The sequence below is a fragment of the Jaculus jaculus genome, chromosome 1 (genome assembly GCF_020740685.1).
Source record: "Jaculus jaculus isolate mJacJac1 chromosome 1, mJacJac1.mat.Y.cur, whole genome shotgun sequence".
Classification (NCBI taxonomy): Eukaryota; Metazoa; Chordata; class Mammalia; order Rodentia; family Dipodidae; genus Jaculus; species Jaculus jaculus.
In genome coordinates this window covers 256123056-256129300 of record NC_059102.1, presented here as the reverse complement: position 1 = coordinate 256129300, position 6245 = coordinate 256123056, and the positions used below count along the sequence as shown (strand labels likewise).

General features: G+C 40.8%; 1 pseudogene; it reads right to left on the bottom strand.

The window, feature by feature from the left end:
* Nucleotides 1–1713: 1713 nt before the first annotated feature.
* LOC101599973 lies at nucleotides 1714–2152 on the bottom strand (annotated as a pseudogene).
* Nucleotides 2153–6245: the final 4093 nt, after the last annotated feature.

Here is a 6245-nt window from a genome sequence, read left to right as displayed (position 1 = left end):
TGTTGTGTTCATCTAATAAAATATTTAAATGCCTAAGTAGAGTTGCTTAATTTAGTATAGTACATATGTGATTATACTAAGAGAATAATTTAAATGCAATGTAAATACACAAACATATATATATAAATATATAAAATAAATATATATAAATAATCGATAAATAAATTTTCTGTGTGTGTGTGTGTGTGTGTGTGTGTGTGTGTGTGTGTGCAAGGAATGGACTGATTATATTATTTAAGTGACCTGTTTGTTAGGAAACTTCAAGGGAAGATTTTGGGGCAAGAAGCAAGATTTTCAAGCTCCATACATTTATTCCTTTAGTTGTTCCTTTATAACTCAAGTAGGTCCAACACAATATCTGATACACAGAAGTCAGTCAAATAATTACATGCTAACATTTTTAGTTTGCTGCATAAAAGGGATCAACAGACAAAAATAGAGCAAAAAAAACCCCCTAAAAGTCAAAAACACAAATGTAATAAAACCAAAAATGAATAATGACAAAAACAATGAAAAGCTATGAACATTCTTTTAAAATAAAAATCACTTAATATTAAAGTATGGGGGCTGGATAGATGGCTCAGCAATTAAGGCACTTGCCTTCAAAGCCTAATGACCTAGGTTAGATTCCCCAGTAACCATGAAGGCCAGGTGCACAAAGTGGTGGATGAATCTGAGTTTGTTTGCATGGCTGGGGTCCTGGCATGCCCTTTTATTCTGTCTTCTCCCTATCTCCCTCTGCTTTCAAATAAAAAAATATATTAAATAAAACATGTCTCAAATATGTCATATCTATACCCATATTTTTGTCTTTTCTAGAAGCCTTTTTCCATGTTATGTGCTGAGCAATTTGCTCTATACTTCTATGTGTGCATGGACACAGACAGCGCAGAATCCACCTGATGCATAAACACAACAAATCAGACTCTGACCTGGGCACCCAGATCACTAGTACTGCTGACAGTGTTAGTCTAAGTTTTTCTATACCTTGATTATTTTAATTCTTATGATAACTTCACAAGTGCCTTAACCTTAACCCTGCTCTGACATTCTCCATCAGATTGGCAGTGCCTGGGAAGCATTCTCTTATTAGTTCACCAAACCTGACAGCTATGAAAGTTTTTCCACTACCTTGGGATACTCCTCTCTAAATATAATATATTTAGCTTTAGTTCCTTCAAAGGTCAAGACAAAATGTGCTATATATATAAAGTATTTCTATTAGTCTAGCTGTAAGAGCTCTTTTTCTGTGTATTTAACATTTATAAGAAAGAAACTCAATGAATCTTAAAATTTTGGTTAAAAGTTCATCTCAAGATATAACTCAGAAAAGCCCTTGGTTAAAATCCTCAAGACACTGGGTTTGATTCCCCATTGCCACACACACCACCACCACCACCACCACCACCACCACCACCACCTGTAGTAATTACATGTTAGCTTTAAGTTCTAGCATTTGGCAATAGGAGCTGGGATGAACTTGGTGGCATTTAGTTGTGGGTTGGTTTATTTATCATCTGTAACACTAGAGCAGGAGATCCATTAGCTAGATTGGATGATGGCAAATGTTGGGCCATTTCTCTCCCTCATCACACATTAGAGTAGCCCAATTCATACTGAACAAGCTTGCATCCAAACATCACACACAAAACCTTAGTGGCAGAAGAGTACTGCACCCATTGCCACCATGGCCATGCTCATTTGTGTATGACATTAGAAACATGTGATGGAGTGTGATAGTTTTAGGAAGAGGGGGAAACAGCTTGAGTAACTGGCCAAGGAGAGGTCAGAACAAGTCTGGAACATGTCACTGATGCAAAACCAAACATCACTGATGTTCTTTAATAGGAACATCCACTAGAAGCCTACGATGGGATCTTCATCATCCTTGAGCTGACCCATGACCATGCTGGTGATGCAGCTATCTGGCTGCTGAAGGTCCAGTACTACAGTGCTGTGCTGATTTTCTGAAATGGAAGGCTAGACAACTTCTCCCCAATGGCAGCTTTTTCCTGTAACTGCTATCCTTCCCACATAGGCATGATGCATCAATGTAAGTTTCATCTAGTTGAGTTCTGTCATTATCAAATACGTGATAGTAATGCTGAATGAAGCTGGATCGAATCAGCTTTCAAGTTGGTTTTTCTCCCATCCTGGAGCATCACTGTTTCTCACTGAGACCCATGTGGCTGACACCTAAACCACAAGAAACTGGAGAGGGTAGGATCAAGTCTAACCTAAATCTTCTACATCTTTCCTCCCTTCCTCTCCCTCCCTTCCCTAACTCTTGTATATTAGTTATCTTTTTCCTCATTTTCTTAGTGGGCACTGACCTGTAACTCCTAGTACCAGCATAGGGCTATCATCCACAATGAGCTTTTGATCAGAGAAACCTACAAGGTTTCCTAAAAGAATGACAGATTTCTGTCAGAGAACTTGATGACCCACCAAAGATCAGAGGTAAGACCCTATTGCTGAAGACTCCATATGCAGCTGACACGTAAAATAGACAGCATGGCTGGAAGCCAGGAGAGAGTCAGTCCCCAGACAATCAGTGTGTCTAGTGCCAGAAGGTGCTACATGGGTGACTGGGGGAAATGACCAATATCTGTCCAAGCAACTCATGGTCTAACCTACTTAGCAACAAATAACCTGTTGTGATGCCCACACAAGTGCAACAGTGGCACATAGCCATGGTGGGGAACCAACTGCTCTTGATTTGGCTAACTGATCCCCTCAGTGGTATGGGACCCATAGCTGGAGCTGGGAAACAAGTCAGAACCATATCCAAACATAAGCCCACTCTCCAATATCAAGCTACCGTCAATCATGGGCTACAAGAGGGCCTACACCTATTAAACTCTCTATTAAAAAAGTAAGGGTTATCTCATTTGTCCTGGTGCTAACTTACTCTCCATTGGAGAATCTGCTTCTCTTTTTCAGATAGATGCAGATCCTAAGGAGAGAGCCACCCTGTCATACCTCAAAAAGGCCCTGACTGAAACTAAGGAAAATTGGCAAAACAAGCAAAGGTGCTATTTTCCTGATGAACCAGATACCAGCGCAATGGGGAAGGAGACCAACACAGAGAAAAATCATCTCCTACCAAATCAGAGCCAGAGCCTCAGAGGCCCCCAACACCTCATCACTGAAGCAGACCAAAAATGAACCCAACATGGCTCAGGGAAATTTTGCAGAAGAGGGGGTGGAAAGAATATCAGAGCCACAGATTGGGTCATGATATGCAGAGACATTTATCGTACCAATAACTGTGGGCTAACTACACAATGCACGACCCATATACATCAACAAGGAGGGGCCATTGGGGAGGGGGTAGGTCACGGATGAGCCTAATAATGGTACCAAACTGCCTGTATTTGCTGAATAGAAAACTAATTTAAAAAAATTAAATAAATAAATAAATAAATGAGTTTAACAAAAAAGAGAATTTATAATGTTGCAAGTGATACAATCACTAAAATTATCTTTAAATAGGATATTTTTGAGTCAGTATTATTTGTCATGGATATTTCTTAGTGAGTGACTTCTCTTCATTGTGAACAACAGATAGGGGCCAAGAAAATGACAGTGGACTGCCCTCAATTATTCTAAATCAAAGATCTAAGGGGAGGATTATTACTAAAATTATATTTATATTTCCATATTACTTTTCTTAGAGACAAAGTTCTAGTATTTTAGACAGGATTGTTTTCTCTGTATGTGAGACCTTGAGAAAGAGGACAGTCTGCTACCTATGCAGATAAGTTAAACCTAAAATGTTGACTAAATCTATGATGCTTTAGACCCACTGTTGGTTGCAACAAAAGACAGTCTTAAAAAAAAAAAAAAAGACAGTCTTGAGGAACAAGTCCTATAGCTGGTGGAGTGGCATATGCATTGTATCTGTTCCAGAGTCATTTCTCTATAAACCTGCTGGAGAATGGAAGGCTTCCTGAGGAAGTCTGGCTAGGAGCAAGTTACAGTCACATGCTTTCTCAGTCCTTCAGCAAGACAATTAAACAAAAGAAAAAATCACAGTGAGGATTAAGTTGGGGGCACAGATGGATGTTACAGAGACAAGTTTTGTTCAAAGTAAGTATGGCAGTAGATTTCATGGGAGATTTCAAAGAAAATAACTTCCATCTTTGGTACCCAATCAGATTTGAATACTAGTTGTAGGTGAAATGAAAGTTTCTTCAAAAGGTAGAACTACATAAATAAAAAGAAAAGGTAAAAGAGGATAATTAATGAAATAACCTCTCCCATTGCCAGAGCTAGCCTATTTCTTCAGAAAGGGCAACTGCAGTCCGAATACTACCTTTAAGATAGCAGTGGCATCAACTTTCTGACCATTCAAGCCATAGGATTTAACTTTGGCAAATATAAGACAAACAGAAAAATGTCTTACCAGTTATCACCAAGGAATTTTCAGCTGGGATATTGAGGGGAATTAACACTGTTAAGAAAAAAGAGAAAACTCATTTAAATAAGCAAAATCAATTATATCCCCACTAATGAATACTGAATACTATGTGGAGACCCATGGATAGTAACGTGTGATCACTAGCCTCAGGAAACTTCAATCTCATGAAAATGGGGTTCTATGCCTTATGCTAAAAAGGTACAGAATAATGAGTTACTCATTCTCACTTTCTTTTATTCATTCTCACTTCATTATGAATCTTGAGTAGCAAACACCATTGATAACTTTCTTATGTTTAAGATGCTGTATTTTATAGAAAGAATTGCACCTTTTTTGTCAACATGCATGTCAGATCTTGTGGGGTTGTCAAGACTCCCACTGAGAAGAAATGTAAGTGCTGAATGGACTCAGTGGGAAACAACATACTAGAAATAGAACTTTGGGTGTAAAAATGGCAGCAGGAATAAACATACACCATGGACTCACCACTTGTGGTGGTTTGATTCAGGTGTCCCCCATAAACTTAGGTGTTCTGAATGCTAGGTTCCCAGCTGATGGATATTTGGGAATTAATGCCTCCTGGAGGGAGTGTATTGTTGGGGGCAGGCTTAAGGGCTTTATAGCCAGTTTCCCCATGCCAGTGTTTGGCACACCCTCCTGTTGCTATGGTCCATCTTATGTTGGCCAGGGGGTGATGTCCACCCTCTGCTCATGCCATCGTTTTCCCCTGCCATCGTGGAGCTTCCCCTCGAGCCTGTAAGCCAAAATAAATCTCTTTTTTCCCAGAAGCTGCTCTTGGTTGGGTGATTTCTAACAGCAATGCGACCCAGACTGCAACAGTAAAGTGGTACTGAGGAGTGGGATTGCTGCTAGACACCTGACTGTGTGGCTCTGGCCTTTTGGAGCTGATTTTCAAGAGGAAAGTGGCAGGATTTGAAACCTTGGCCTAAGAGATGCTTTGCAGTGCTGTAAGTACAGCTTGATGGTCTATCCTGGTCAGAGCTGAAAGACCTGAAGGCAGTAAGAACTATGGACTGTGAGGTTTGGCTTATGAGGGTGAGAAAGAGCTTTGCTTGGACTGGGCTAGCAGTTTGTGTGAGAAGCTTGCTCTTATGCCCATGTCCTGAGAAGTTGTGCAGGGTTGCTTTGCATAGAAATGAACTGGTGTGAGCAGTGGGAGATGGCACAGAAAGAAAAATTTTTGGGTGAACTGCTGCCCGTTCAGCTGCAACTGAGAGATTACAACCTTTGAGACTGGGCTAGCTGACCTGCGCTGGGGCAACAAGAAAAATGTAGACTCTTTTGAAGGGGCCTGAGTGCTCAAGGAGTGTCCTGTTCTTCAAAGTCTGCTTTATTCCCCCCTGGATTAACAAATTGGCACCCTACTTGGTATCGTGGAACATAAGAAATGCTGGAAAGAGGGTCATTGAGTTTGCAACACGGTCTTGTGTTTTGGAAATGGCCATGGGCAGTGTGAAGCGGGTTTGCTGGTTGCCTGCATAGAGACCCCATGGGGCCATGAGGATGAACCGTGGCTTGCAGTGGAGACCCAGTGGAGCTGCCGGGACCGTGAGATGGCTGCCGAGGAGCTGCGGCCCCAATGAAGTTTCCCAGGACTGTGAGTAGCCTAGCTGGAGGGGCGGAATTGGAATGCCAGAGACTTGTTGCTGGTTAGAATTATCAGACTTGAAGATTTGTCACTGGCTAGAGTTGCTGGACTTGAAGCTACAGAGTTTGATGTTTGCCCTGGTTGTTTTAAATCTTGTATTGGTTGAATGTTTCTTTGCTATGCCCAATGACATCTTTTGCAGTGTGAATATTT